General features: G+C 53.9%; 1 long non-coding RNA gene across 1 annotated transcript; it reads right to left on the minus strand.

Annotated features, from left to right (window-relative positions):
- Positions 1–1469: 1469 nt before the first annotated feature.
- LOC120973577 (uncharacterized) lies at positions 1470–3420 on the minus strand. Its single transcript, XR_006670371.2, has 2 exons — positions 2884–3420; positions 1470–2630 (listed from the first exon to the last, which is right to left on the minus strand). It is a non-coding gene; the product is annotated as an uncharacterized lncRNA (long non-coding RNA).
- Positions 3421–15058: the final 11638 nt, after the last annotated feature.

A 15058-nucleotide genomic window follows, 5' to 3' on the forward strand; every position in this document is an offset into this window, starting at 1 on the left:
GAGCCTCCCTGAAGGATGCCCTGACGGGCGGCGAGGCGGAGGGCGAGGACAAAGGGCTGCATGATAGATCCAGCCCGCGCGGGCTGAGATCACGATGGGGAGGAGGAGGTGTACGACAACGGCCGGAGTGGTCCGCCGTCGGTGTGGCAAGGAGGATGGAGCTAGGCGGAGGAGGAGCCGGGAGAGCCGGGCTCTCGTGACTTGTCTCCATCTCTGAGTGTCGCACCTTGTTCTAAGTGCTGTCCCGGTAGGGAGTAATATATGTGTGGTAACATGGAGCACTTCATTTATTAGGCTATAGACACATCTTGTCTTGATATGTGTGATGTTACTCATATTAGTAATAACTAGCTATGTTACCACTTTCATTTCTTTCTTCATTTATTGCATGCCACATCATCTATTTAACCTAGATATGTGTGATGTTACTACCTATGTTACTCCCACTGTGAGTAGTCTTAAATTGCGCCCGGCGCAACCACGAGTTCCCATGCGATGGAGCGTAATTGATCCTCCCGCGCTTTGTTTCCCTAGGCGCGCGCGCATCGGATTCAATCGATCGTCACAGCTCCTGGTTAGCCTGCTCAGACTAGCCACAGTGGGAGTAACTTCGGTAGTAACATCGAGTCCAACTCAGTAATTTTGCTTATGTGGCAATGAGTTAATGAGGAGAGATGTAGTACTAGTAACTTAGCTAGTTACTGTAATATCACATGTCCCAATGCAATATGAGTCTATAACGTAATAAATGAAGCTTTGCATGTTACCACACTTATGTTACTACCCACTATTGAGGTAGTAACATAGAGTAGTAACATGGGCATGTTACTATCCATTGTGGCTAGTCTCACCATAAAACCTGCTCCGAAGCCTTTCCCGATCACTTGTGCTCCGAGGACGTATCCTGTGCAACGAGAGAACTCGTGCACCAGATGCACATGAGCCCTCAGATCGTAATGGAAGGGACAGGATCTATCTAACAGGTTGGCTGCTGGTACGTTTTGCAAAGGAGACCTTGAAGCGTAGCTAAATCAACGAAACAACATCCGAAACCCAGTTCGTGTCTTCCTCTTCCTGTACCACTGAACCAGGCCCCGAGACTGGTGAATAGTTAACAAATAAAAATATTTTCTTCTGCTGCTAACATGATAATCATGCCCAGGCATCTTGAGATGTTGTTACCTGAAACCTAAGATCAGTACGCATTTCATCTTTCCCTTGCTGTTAGTTATGGACCTTTTCCTAGGACATCCACGTCTCACTCAGAAAATAAAATGAGATTGTTGCAGGATGGTACTCCAGTGGAAATGTAAAATCTGGGAATACTATACAACCTTATTTGAAAAAATGCAATGTAGTGCAAACTGAATTTAGGCCTTCAAAGTGCAACAAAAATTCTCACAAACTGAATTGCAGTGTTAAATGATTCTGGCAAAGGATGCATGTGATCTATTCTTCAATCAGTTGTAATGCTTGAAGGTTTATAACTAAATTATGTGATCGCGCTGGACACAATTTTTTTAGCCGTTTCCATGTAAAAACGACAAGATATTTACATGTGGGAACATCGCAAGAATTTGATCCAAAAAATGACACAAACTTTACAAAAGTTGTCCATCTGAACTTCAAAAGCCATGTACTACATGATTTATTTCTTCCTAATCTAAGCTCTACACTTAGGAGATTGTTGTGACCCCAGCCATGAAAGTCTTCACCCGCCGACACACAAGAAAACATGGGTTAATCCTTAATTGCATTAAACCTGCACAAAAATGAAGTCAGGAACAATAGCTGGTTGTAGGTACAGGTTCTAATAGTGAGAATTCTGGCAAGATAAAATCTGAAACATGAAAATTAGTGAGGGTTTCCTCAGTTGGGCATCAAAAAGGGCATTCAAAATCAACAAAATGAATAACAAGAGTTGCGTAGCAAATAATATACTGCTGACTTGTACCATAAATCCCAGGTATTAACTTGTTCATACGCAAGTACTGACAGTCATATGGAAACTTTCTTTTTACTTGGAAAACATGAAAAATGTTTATAATCACACTGCTCGTTTGTCTATTTCCAATCTTGCTGCACCGGCTGAGGATAAACTTTTACCCTTACGATTTACCTATTCAGCTCATGCTTCACTTGCAATACAAGCACCACATTATTAGAGTATACCTCTGGAAAGTATGGTCCTGAATATATGTTGACACAACGAGAATTATCGTATTGTTGGCAGGGTGTGCTGTTTCTTTTATCTAATGAAGCAATTGATCCATCTGCGACAAACACACTAGTGTCAATGTTAGTGTAGAGTGGAGGCGTTGATGATAGGAACAATATGATTAAACTAGATTTTAGCAACTGATGGCCCTAAACTGAGTAACACTGAACGCCGAAACTGAAAAAAATTGAGCAGGCTGGCATTACCTGTGTTCTGCCTGCTAGCACTAAGCTCGAGGAAATGGCTGTTGTAGCACTGGTTTCTTCATATAAAAGTACTAACTATCACGTGGAAACATTTATAAACATGAGCCGAGGCCTGCTGGAGCCTTGATATCTTCATATAAAAGTACCAACTGTCTATTTTCCAGTCTTATAGTTGCAACTGAGGATAATTTTTGTAGCCCTTCTAACTGCAGATTACAGGGACCTCAGAATTTATGAGATTTTGCAAACGGATTATAAGGAATGCCGACATTCTACCACTGATGGATTACTACATTGTATATACGAACTGAAAACACCAGTTTCAGGGAAATGATGAACTACATAATAAAATCAAGAAGATGAACTTGCAATGCATTCAGCAAGTTAAGTTGGACACTGCAAAGTGCACTTTCTACTTAATATTTTTTACTAATAAACGATCAAAACAGGGAGTCAAACCTTGTGCTTGACATACAGATTGTACAAACATATTTCCCCTCGTCTATTTTTCCAATCGCCTACAATTACTGGTAAAATTATCCATTAGAACTGCATGTGGCACATTGATTCGGTGCTCATACTATTCAATTTACCAAATGCCACTGCATTCAAACGAATCAGTGAACCGAAGGATTGGGAACTTGGATAACAGAAGAACCAAAATTGGTGATCATACCGTGGATCCTTTATCAGTAAAAAGAGGATGGTTGGCTCCTAATCAGCCGCAACATCGATATCCCCGAAGCTACAGCGCCGCGTCGCTAGGTGGACGCAATCGCGGCGAGCCGCCAGTGGACCACCTGAGTTGGATTCTGGGCACTGATGCGTCAACGCCGGAAGCCGGACAGAGAGAGATAAATTGGACGGGGGGAGGGCGCATCTGGTGTAACGAGGGACCAACACAGAGAGAGAGCTCGCCTAGATTTTGCTTAGCCCTAGCTCCAGGCTTGGTACAGAACACAGGAAGGGGAGGAAGACGATCTGGATTTGTGGAGGTCAATTCGCTGGATTTAGCTGTACTGCAAGGACTGTTTTGCAAATATACCAGGAGCCCAATCATCGAACCGAATCCTGTCCCTCTCTTACGAATCCAACGGCCCATCTATCGCTGCTGTACCTGGTGCATCAGTTTGCTCGTTTCACCAGATACTCTCTCCTCGTGCTCCTACCCATCCCATTCTCTACCTCGCCGGAGTATTAGTTCTCAGAGACGAACGATGGGAGGCGTCGTGAGCAAGGTTGGCCTGGTGGCGCTGCGGGCGGTGTTGGGGGGAGCAGCCGTCGAGGCTGCGCACAGGGCAGCACGTGCGGCGGCTGAACCGGTCTTTGACGCCATCGCCGAAGCGGCGGAGGCCGCGGCCAACTACGTCTCCGCCCTGTATCGAGCGGTAGCTTCGGCCGTCGCCGATGCCTACGTTGAGGTCAAGCGCGTCGTCGCCCAGGCCTGCGACGCGGTGAAGCGCGCCGCCACGTGTATCAGCAGCCGCGTCGTCGAGTTGATTGGGTGCCTGCATGGCGACGCGGCTGGCGCTTCGGCAAAGAATAAGCTGGACGGCGTGAACTTCCTCGTGCGAGCCGGTGATGTCGCCGCTCTCGTCGCCGCCATTGTGAACGGCATCAAGAGAGTGTCTTCCCCGATGTTTCCTAACCTGTCGCCCGGAGAGTTCTTGCCGGCCGAGTCAGAGAAGGCGAAGCGCGCAGCCTCAAGCGCTGACGAAATAATGGAGGCCCTCTGTCTGGTCGCCTCCGCCGTAGTGAAGATGTTGGGCTTCGAGATTCCAAAGGTGGCCATCAGCGTCATCGCGATCGCGGCGAAGTTGGTCTTCGCCATTTTGTTTCCCTGACGCGCGCTACTCCAGCGTCATGGTCATTAACTGTCGTTTGTTCGGCTGCACTCTCCTATGGTTGCCTGCTGCTGGTTATGTACTAATTCTCAATCCCTACTTTCCTATTATATTGTTCAATACGTTCGCGGAGAATTTTATGAATTTCGTCGACTCGAAGGGTACGAGTGTTCTGATATGATGTTGGTGCAGCCGCACCATTACTATCCATTTCTGTTCGTTCCAGTGGCTGATCACAAATGATTCATGTTATGCATGCTCTTAAACTCTAATTGTCGGGTGATAGGTGCGACATATGCCAACGGGTGGCTTATCATTGTGGGAGCCAGTAAGACATCGCCGGTGCCTGGAAACGGGATAAGGCGAAGACATGCACGCTGGCGGATCTTACCCAGGTTCGGGGCTCTCCGTGGAGATAACACCCCTAGTCCTGCTCTGCGAGGTCTCCGCATGATCACTAGATCAATACAAGTAGCTACAAGTGCTCCTTCAGTTGTTTGGCTAGAGGAAGAAGAAGGGCAAGGCTAGTTCTCCTTTTCTCTCTATGTGGTGTGTGGAATTCTATGAGATCAACCCTTTGCATGGGTGTCCCGGGGGTTTATATAGGCCTACCCCCAGGGGTACAATGGTAATTCGGCTGGGCGCGGGTCCCAGCCGTTAGTGTCTATGCTCGCCGGCTTCTCCGCCGGCCATTGGGGCCCGCCGACTGGTGGGTCCCGCCGGCTGCCGGCCTCTTGGCCGACAGGCCGGCCCCACTGCTTGGGGGCCTTGTCGGCGGCTGGTTACTGTTGCCTCACCTCTGATGACGAGGGCTTTGTCGAGGTAAGCGTGACTACAGTGCCGCCGCCTTGCGGGCTCTCACTGTAGCCTTACCTCGTCTTGTCTCCTTAATGAGGCACATGTTTCGAGGGAGGGAGGTAGCCGGCTATTGGGAGCCGGCCACGCCCCTGGCCGACTAGGGGAGGCCGGGCCGCCTTCGAGTGTCTCTCTGGCTAAAGGGGCCCGCCGCCCGCGGGCCGTACTGGCGCCTGTCGTGGGTGACGTCGAGGTCAACATGGCTACAGTGCCGCGCCGGACGGGAGATGGCTGACTCGTGCGGCGCCCTGTGGCCATGCCTGCTTCGGGATTCGGGGGTAGTGGGCTGTACTGCGGTCACGCCCCGTCTTATCAGCGTTATGTGGATGCAGTCTTGGTGGGTGTAGTCTTGGCCGGCTTCTGGGAATCGGCTCTCTTCATGGCCGGCTTCTGGGAGTCGGTCCTCTTGGGGCCGGCTTCCTGGAGTCGGCCATCTCGTAGCTTCCTTAGGGAAGGTTTCTGAGGCCGGGTCGCCTTCTGGTAGCCGGCCCTGGGGATAGCCGGCCGGGGGAAGGCGGCCCTGCGCTCTGTATGCTTGAAGGCTCGAATGGCCTGATAATTTTTCGAAGAGCCAGGGGAGTCGGTTAGGTTACCCGTGACCATTTACTCCGACAGTAGTCCCCGAAGCTGGTTGGGCTTCGAGGCTGAGAGGAGGTCGAGAAGCTCGGTCAGCTTCTTATCTTGACGAGCCGGCAGCTAGGAGCCGGCTTCGGTTGGGCGCGCCGTCTTGGCGAAATTTCTAAAGTAGGAAGGCGGGAGCCTGTTGGCGCGTGCGCCGGGCCACAGGCCGGCCGCTCACCGCCTACGAACCACGTGGCATCCTCCGGCTGAAAAAAGCCTGCCAACCTACGCGCGTGACAGGACGTCGCCGCAGGCCGGGGGCCCACCACTCCTACGCCTAGGCCCAGGCGCGGATCCTCTGTGGCCCAAAGCTGTCCGCACGTCTTTCGGCGGCGGTTTCCGCACGCCGTTAGGGCGTAATAATCGCGGGACGTGGGGGAGTGGGCGCAGTTAATCCCACGTTCCGCCCCACGCCTCGCCTCCTCGGCTTCGCCGCATGAGGCTATAAGTAGGGGGGGGGAAGCGGCAAACGCTCGCACGCCCCTCTATTCTCCGCCATCTTCTTCCTCCTGTTTTCCCTCGCAGCAGCGCCTCGCCGCCGCGCCGTCCCACCAATCTTCACTCCGCCCCGCAGCTTTGCCGCCGCAGGGCCGTGCTTTCTCCGCCGCCGCACTCTTCCGCGTTAGCTTCTCGCCACCATGCAGTACGACGGGGACTGGGACGGCTCCCTCGTCCATATGGACCACATCGAGTTCCTCCGCAAGACGCGGCGGTTGCCCGGCAAGGACCAGGTGTGGGTTCGTCTCGCGCCGGAGAAGGAGATCACGCCGGCGCCGGAGGAAGGCGAGCGGGTAGTCTTCCGCTCGCACTTCCTGCGCGGCCTCGGCCTGCCGGCGAGCGCTTTCTTCCGCTCCTTCCTCGACTTCTATCAACTCCAGCCGCACCACCTCACTCCGAACACGGTGGTGCTGCTGTCCGCCTTAGTCACCATGTGCGAAGGCTTTCTTGGCGTTCTCCCCACCCAAGATCTGGGGGGAGTTCTTCCAATCCAAGCTCGGCACCCGCATGCAGGGCGTGCCGGCTCAGAGCGGCGCCTTCATCGCGATGCGGAGGCCGGCGGCCGACAACCCCTTCCCCGTCATCATGCTGATCCAGTCGGTGAAGCTCTGGCAGAAGTCGTATTTCTACGTGAGGAACGTCGCCCCGCAAGGCGACTACGTCAACTTGCCGGCTTACGTAGCCGGCCCGCCGGCTGGGAGGCGGCCCCAGTGGTCCTATTGGGCCGTGACGCTGTCGCAGGCTGGAGCCGCGGCCATCGCCCGACTCCGGGTGATGATCCAGTCGGAGGGCCTGACTGGGTCCGACTTGATGGCCGCCTTCGTCGCGCGCCGGGTGCTTCCGCTTCAAAGGCGCCCTCACCTGATCTGTCAGATGAGCGGCCAACTCGATCCGAGTTGGATGTGCACCAAGGATATGCCGCACGACGAGGTGGCTCATATGGTGAATTATCTTGCGAACTGCAAGCTCTCCGCAGAGTGGCGGTTTGGCAAGGAGCCATACTCCCGTGCACATCCTCCGCCTACGGTATGCTCTCTTTACCCTTTCTTCTCTTAGTTTTGTCGCCGAGTTTTTCTTGGCCGACTCTGACCAGTCGGCACGTCTTGGCAGAGCCCTCTCCTTCGACCTGCAGCTGAGTCGGGGGCGGAGCGCCGATTTCTCCCCGACCGGGCGGAGCATGACCTGGAGGACCACGACTTGGGGGCGGCTGCCACGGACGAAAACACCGAGGCGGGTGGCGGCGAAGCAGGTGGCTCCGGGCTTGGAGTTAGCTTCGACGACTGGCCGGATGACGACGAGGCGGAAATCATCCCGCGCCGCCAGCCGGTGTCCGGCCATGGCGCGGGTTCCTCCGCCGCGCCGCCTGCTCGGGGCGGCGGGCAGAAGTGCCGGGCCACGTCGGGCTTGTTCGGCAGTCGGCCGAAGAAGCCTAAGGGCGGGACGGCGGCGACCAGGCGGGATGAGGCGGCCGCGAAGGCGGCCCGCTTCCGCAAGGCGGTGAAGCCGCCGCAGACGGTGTCGGCGTAAGTGTATATTCTTTTGCGCACTCTTTCTTCTTTTCTTTGTAGATTTCTGAATCCTTGCCCTTTCTCAAAACTCAGGGCTCCGCTTTCTCTTGAGCGGGTTGCTGCCGCCTCCGTCGTTGGATCGCCGGGAGGATCCGGGAGCACCCGCCGTGTGGACCCCCGCGCCGAGCTTCAGGCGGCGACAGAGCGAAATGCGCGGGAGGCGCGGGAGGAGCGGGAGGTGGAGGAGTTGAGGGCGGCTGCCGCCAAGGCGGCACAGGAGGAGTCGGCGAAGGCGCGTGCCGACGCGGCGGCCAAGGCCCAAGCGGAGGCTGCGGCCGCGGTGACAGCGGAGGGGGCCTTGCTTGTCACCCCTCTGCGTGTCGTGGCGCCCGAGGTCCCGGAGCCCCCGCCGGAGGAAGCCGGCGGCGACCTGCCGGGCCTGGAGAGGGAAGGGGACGACGTCGTCGTCCCGGAGAGGGAGGCGACACCGACCTCGCCGACTAGGGCGGCCCAAGGCAGCCGGCCTAATGTGCCGCCAGCGCAACCGGCTGGGGGCGAGCCGGCTGCGAGGACGGACCTGGTGGTCCAGTCGCCATCGCGCCAGCACGCGGGGAAGGCCACTTCGGACCCGCAGAAGGCCGCGGGCTCCGGCTCATCGGCCCGGGACGTGGAGGCGGCCAGCGCCAGCTCGGGGTGGACGCCGTGTGGAGGGACGGCCGTGGTGAACGTGGCGACGCAGGAAGTCCGGAACCGGCTTCAGTCCCAGGCTGCGGTGCTGAGGAAATACAATGACGAGTTCCTTGCGACGCGAGCGGCCATTCGGGTTAGTCTTCCTGTTTTTGCTTTTTTTTATCTTGGTTTCTTCCGTGGGGGTGCGTCAGCGCACCCACTGGGTGTAGTCCCCGAGTTCCGAGTCGGCTGCCGAGCAGGCGGCTTGAAATTTCTTAGCGGGCTTTGTTTACTATCTTGTTCTCATTCGCTTCTCTGCCTGACTTGCAGGACTACCACAACCTCCGCGCGACTGCCTTCAACTCCCAGGCTCGGGAGCTGACCCAGAAGAATGCTGATCTATCTGAGAGCCGGGGTAAGTGCTTCATCTTTTTTCTCATGTGGGGGCGCGTCAGCGCACCCACTGGGTGTAGTCCCCGAGATTTGGGCCGACTGCTGAGCAGTCGGGTCGGATCTTTCTTGACGACTTCTTCCTTATTGCTTCTTTCTTCTCTGTCATGCCTGCAGCGGCCAACGCCAAACTGAGGGAGCAGCTGGGTGGGACTCAGGCCGTCCTTCGCGCTAAGGAAGCCGAGTTTGACGCCTTGGCCCAGGAGCGTGACCGCCTGGCCAAGAGGCTGGCCGACCAGGAGGAGAGCCATAAGGCGGCCCTGAAGGCGGTGCAGGACAGCGAGGCCGCCCTTCAAGCCGAATATGAGACAGAGGCGGCAAGCTGGGCCGAGGCGAGGCAGTCGTTGATCAACGGCTATGGCCAGACCGAAGACTTGGTTGACGGTAGGCCGCCCTCTTCTTCGTCCCTTGCTTGCCGCTTGCCGTTTGGTTCTTTTTCTGACTTGGTATTTTTCTCTTCTTTCTCTTTCTTTCTTGCGCAGAGTACTTCCCTGGCTACTCTACTGCCGCCAACCTGGTCGTCGAGGCCCACCGCGAGGCACGAAGGTAGGCTGGCGCCGAGATCGCGCCGAACGCTCGCCGGTCGCTGGAGGAACAGCTCTTGGCGATTCAAGCCCGCCTCCAGCCGGCTCACCGCATGCTCCGCCGGCTTCAGCGTGTTGGGGCGCAGGTGTTGGCCGCTCTCTGGCCTGGTGAGGTGATTCCCCGCACCCCCAGTCGGACTGCCGACTGGCTGGAGGTGGCGGCCGGCCGCTTCGAGGCCTGGAAGGCTTCTGCGGCTCGGTCCGGCGCCAGGCGGGCGCTGGAGTTCGTCAAGGCCTGGTATCCCGAGCTGAGTTTGGACCAGCTGGCCACCTGGAGGCAGGAGGCCGACACGGAGCTGGAGCCGGTGCGGCTGGCTATCATCCAGCGAGCCTCGGCGATCGCCGACTACACCGACACCAGCGCCTTCGCTCCTGAGGTGGACGACAACGGCGTTGCCCAGCCGGAGGAGTGGTTCGGGCTGAACCCAACAGACGGCAAGGACTCGGCGGAGGAGATCGACTCCAGCGACGAGGGCGAGGAGGAGGAGGAGGAGGGTGAGGACGCCGCGCCAGATGGTGGAGCGGCCGGTCAGCCTCAGCTTGACCGTGCCTCCAGCAACAAGGCACGCGCGGGCGCACCGCCTGCAGCTGGCGATGATCAAGCCGAGACTCGCCAGCCGGCCACTGCTCCAGCCGGCGCCGCCGTGTCCACCTACCAGCCTGGCTCCTCTGCTGCGCCCTTAGTCTAATTTGCTGCCTCTACTTTCCTGTTTTATTACTCTTGGAACAGTATTTTGTTAAGTTTGCACAATTCCACCCACTGGGGGTGTATTCGAACTATATTGACTGCCGGCCTGTTGAAGGCCTTATGTGTAAATATAATTATGCATGCGTTTGGCTTTCCCTTGTTCTTTGCTGTTTATCCTTCAGCTGTTTTCTTTGCCGCCCTCCCTTGGTTGCCGCATTCCCAGCCGGACAGCTGCTCTGCAGTCTGTGGCTGGAGAAGTGCTTGGCCGGTTGGGAGGGTAAGTACTCAAGCTTTGTTGGATTGTAGCGAAGTGACTGGGAGGCCGGCCAGCCGGCTGTTTTGACAGCCGATAGGCGTGGCTGGAGGCCGGCTTGCGTTATATAAGTTCGTTAGTCCTTAGCCGTTTTTCGTGTGGGCATCCTTTCTACCTTTGGCTCTTGCCAGTCGAACAGTCGGTTCTTCGAGCTGTGACTTTCAACAAGAGAGGGCTCGGGTGCTGGCACACTACTTGTCTGACTTTAGGTAGAACTTTTAATATAACTTAAGGCGGCCAGTCCCCGGGCCGACTAGTCGAACCCGGTGCCAGATAGAAAATCAAATGTAATAATACATTCATGAATATGACACTCGTCATTCATAGATAAAGGAGGGCAGTCCCCGAGTGTGCCTCGGGGGGCCCGTTTGTCTCGTACTTAATACAAAAAAGGTAGCATGATACATACTGCTTTCAACTATAAAATCTTCTAAGGAGGTTTGCGTTCCATGGTCGTTCCGACTCCTTGCCGGAATCATCCCTCTTGTGTGCTCTTGGCTTCTGTGCGTCGATCAGGTAGTAGGAGTCGTTGCCTAGTGCCTTGCTGACGACGAAAGGGCCTTCCCAAGGGGCCGAGAGCTTGTGCTGGCCGGCTGTTCGCTGGATCAGCCGGAGCACATGGTCGCCCTCTTGAAAGGATCTTGGCTTGACCTTCCGGTTGTGGTAATGGCGCAAACCCCGCTGGTAGATGGCGGACCGGCTGAGTGCTAACAGCCGGCCTTCTTCCAGCAGGTCGACGTCGTCTTCTCGTGCTTCCTTGACCTCCGCCTCCGTGTACATGGTGACCCGAGGCGAGTCGAACTCGATGTCAGTTGGGATGACAGCCTCGGCGCCATATACAAGGAAGAACAGAGTGAAGCCGGTTGACTTGTTTGGGGTAGTACGCAGACTCCAGAGGACAGCCGGCAGCTCATCGAGCCAGCAGCCGGTCCAAACGCTCCAGTGGTATGACCAGTCGGGGCTTGATGCCGGAAAGGATGAGGCCGTTTGCTCGCTCGACCTAGCCGTTTGACTGCGGGTGGGCAACGGACGCTAAGTCCAGTCGGATGCCCTGTGTCGCGCAGAAACGTGCCAGTGCTCCCTTGGCAAAATTTGTGCCGTTGTCGATGATGATGCTGTGTGGCACACCATACCGAGTAGTGATGTCGGCAATGAATGTCACGGTAGTCGGCCCGTTTAGCTTCTTGATCGGCTTCGCTTCGATCCACTTGGTAAATTTGTCCACGGCGACAAGCAGATGTGTCATGCCGCCGCGGGCTGTCTTGAATGGGCCCACCATGTCCAGCCCCCAAACGGCAAAGGGCCAGGTGAGGGGGATGGTCTTGAGTGCAGAAGCCGGCAGGTGTTGCTTAGAACTGAAGACTTGGCATCCTTTGCAGCATTTGACTAATTCTTTGGCATCTTCCAAAGCAGTCGGCCAGAAGAAACCATGGCAGAAAGCTTTGGCGACAAGTGATCTTGAGGCTGCGTGGTGGCCGCATTCGCCTTGGTGGATATCCTTGAGGATTGCTTGTTGGAAATATGCCCTAGAGGCAATAATAAAATGGTTATTATTGTATTTCCTTGTTCATGATAATTGTCTGTTGTTCATGCTATAATTGTATTAACTGGAAACCGTAATACATGTGTGAATACATAGACCACAACATGTCCCTAGTAAGCCTCTAGTTGACTAGCTCGTTGATTAATAGATGGTTATGGTTTCCTGACCATGGACATTGGATGTCATTGATAACGGGATCACATCATTAGGAGAATGATGTGATGGACAAGACCCAATCCTAAGCATAGCACAAGATCGTGTAGTTCGTTTGCTAGAGCTTTTCTAATGTCAAGTATCATTTCCTTAGACCATGAGATTGTGCAACTCCCGGATACCGTAGGAATGCTTTGGGTGTACCAAACGTCACAACGTAACTGGGTGGCTATAAAGGTGCACTACAGGTATCTCCGAAAGTGTCTGTTGGGTTGGCACGAATCGAGACTGGGATTTGTCACTCCGTATGACGGAGAGGTATCTCTGGGCCCACTCGGTAATGCATCATCATAATGAGCTCAATGTGACTAAGGAGTTAGCCACGGGATCATGCGTTACGGTACGAGTAAAGTGACTTGCCGGTAACGAGATTGAACAAGGTATTGGGATACCGACGATCGAATCTCGGGCAAGTAACGTACCGATTGACAAAGGGAATTGTATACGGGATTGATTGAATCCTCGACATCGTGGTTCATCCGATGAGATCATCGTGGAACATGTGGGAGCCAACATGGGTATCCAGATCCCGCTGTTGGTTATTGACCGGAGAGTCGTCTCGGTCATGTCTGCATGTCTCCCGAACCCGTAGGGTCTACACACTTAAGGTTCGGTGACGCTAGAGTTGTAGAGATATTAGTATGCGGTTAACCGAAAGTTGTTCGGAGTCCCGGATGAGATCCCGGACGTCACGAGGAGTTCCGGAATGGTCCGGAGGTAAAGATTTATATATGGGAAGTCCTATTTTGGCCACCGGAAAATGTTCGGGATTTTTCGGTATTGTACCGGGAAGGTTCTAGAAGGTTCTGAAGTGGGGCCCACCTGCATGGGGGGACCCACATGAACGTGGGTAGTGGGGGCAAGGCCCCACACCCCTGGTCAAGGCGCACCAAGATCCCACCTTAGAAGGAGTAAGATCATATCCCGAAGGGATAAGATCAAGATCCCTAAAAAAGGGGGATAACAATCGATGGGGAAGGAAAATGATGGGATTTCTTTCCCCCACCTTTGCCAACGCCCCAATGGACTTGGAGGGCAAGAAACCAGCCCCATCCACCCCTATATATAGTGGGGAGGCGCATGGGAGAAGCACCCCAAGCCCTGGCGCCTCCCTCCCTCCCGTGACACCTCTTCCCCCCGCTTGCCCTTGGCGAAGCCCTGCCGGGATCCCGCTACTTCCACCACCACGCCGTCGTGCTACTGGATCTCCATCAACTTCTCCTCCCCCCTTGCTGGATCAAGAAGGAGGAGACGTCCCCGCTTCGTACGTGTGTTGAACGCGGAGGTGCCGTCCGTTCGGCGCTAGGATCATCGGTGATTTGGATCACGACGAGTACGACTCCATCAGCCCCGTTCTCTTGAACACTTCCGCGCGCGATCTACAAGGGTATGTAGATGCACTCCCCTCTCTCTCGTTGCTAGATGACTCCATAGATTGATCTTGGTGATTTCATAGAAAATTTTAAATTTCTGCTACGTTCCCCAACAGTGGCATCATGAGCCAGGTTTATGCGTAGATTCTATGCACGAGTAGAACACAAAGTAGTTGTGGGCGATGATTTGTTCAATTTGCTTACCGTTACTAGTCTTATCTTGATTCGGCGGCATTGTGGGATGAAGCGGCCCGGACCGACCTTACACGTACTCTTACGTGAGACAGGTTCCACCGACTGACATGCACTTGATGCATAAGGTGGCTAGCGGGTGTCTGTCTCTCCCACTTTAGTCGGATCGGATTCGATGAAAAGGGTCCTTATGAAGGGTAAATAGCAATTGGCGTATCACCGTTGTGGCTTTTGCGTAGGTAAGAAACGTTCTTGCTAGAAACCCATAGCAGCCACGTAAAACATGCAACAACAATTAGAGGACGTCTAACTTGTTTTTGCAGGGTATGCTATGTGATGTGATATGGCCAAAAGGATGTGATGAATGATATATGTGATGTATGAGATTGATCATGTTCTTGTAATAGGAATCACGACTTGCATGTCGATGAGTATGACAACCGGCAGGAGCCATAGGAGTTGTCTTAATTTATTGTATGACCTGCGTGTCAATGAAAAACGCCATGTAATTACTTTACTTTATTGCTAACCGTTAGCCATAGTAGTAGAAGTAATAGTTGGCGAGACAACTTCATGAAGACACGATGATGGATATCATGATGATGGAGATCATGGTGTCATGCCGGTGACGAAGGTGATCATGCCGCGCCTCGAAGATGGAGATCAAAAGGCGCAAGATGATATTGGCCATATCATGTCACTTTATGATTTGCACGTGATGTTTGTCATGTTTACATCTTATTTGCTTAGAACGATGGTAGCATAAATAAGATGATCCCTCACTAAAATTTCAAGAGATGTGTTCCCCCTAACTGTGCACCGTTGCGAAGGTTCGTTGTTTCGAAGCACCACGTGATGATCGGGTGTGATAGATTCTAACGTTCGCATACAACGGGTGTTGACGAGCCTAGCATGTACAGACATGGCCTCGGAACACAAGCAAAACACTTAGGTTGACTTGACGAGCCTAGCATGTACAGACATGGCCTCGGAACACAAGAGACCGAAAGGTCGAACATGAGTCGTATAGTAGATACGATCAACATGGAGATGTTCACCGATGATGACTAGTCCGTCTCACGTGATGATCGGACACGGCCTAGTCGATTCGGATCATGTATCACTTAGATGACTAGAGGGATGTCTATCTAAGTGGGAGTTCATTAAATAATCAGATGAACTTAATTATCATGAACATAGTCAAAAGGTCTTTGCAAATAATGTCGTAGCTTACGCTTTAGTTCTACTAAGATATGTTCCTAGAGAAAATTTAGTTGAAAGTT

This window comes from Aegilops tauschii, chromosome 2, assembly GCF_002575655.3.
Source record: "Aegilops tauschii subsp. strangulata cultivar AL8/78 chromosome 2, Aet v6.0, whole genome shotgun sequence".
NCBI classification, from domain to species: domain Eukaryota; kingdom Viridiplantae; phylum Streptophyta; class Magnoliopsida; order Poales; family Poaceae; genus Aegilops; species Aegilops tauschii.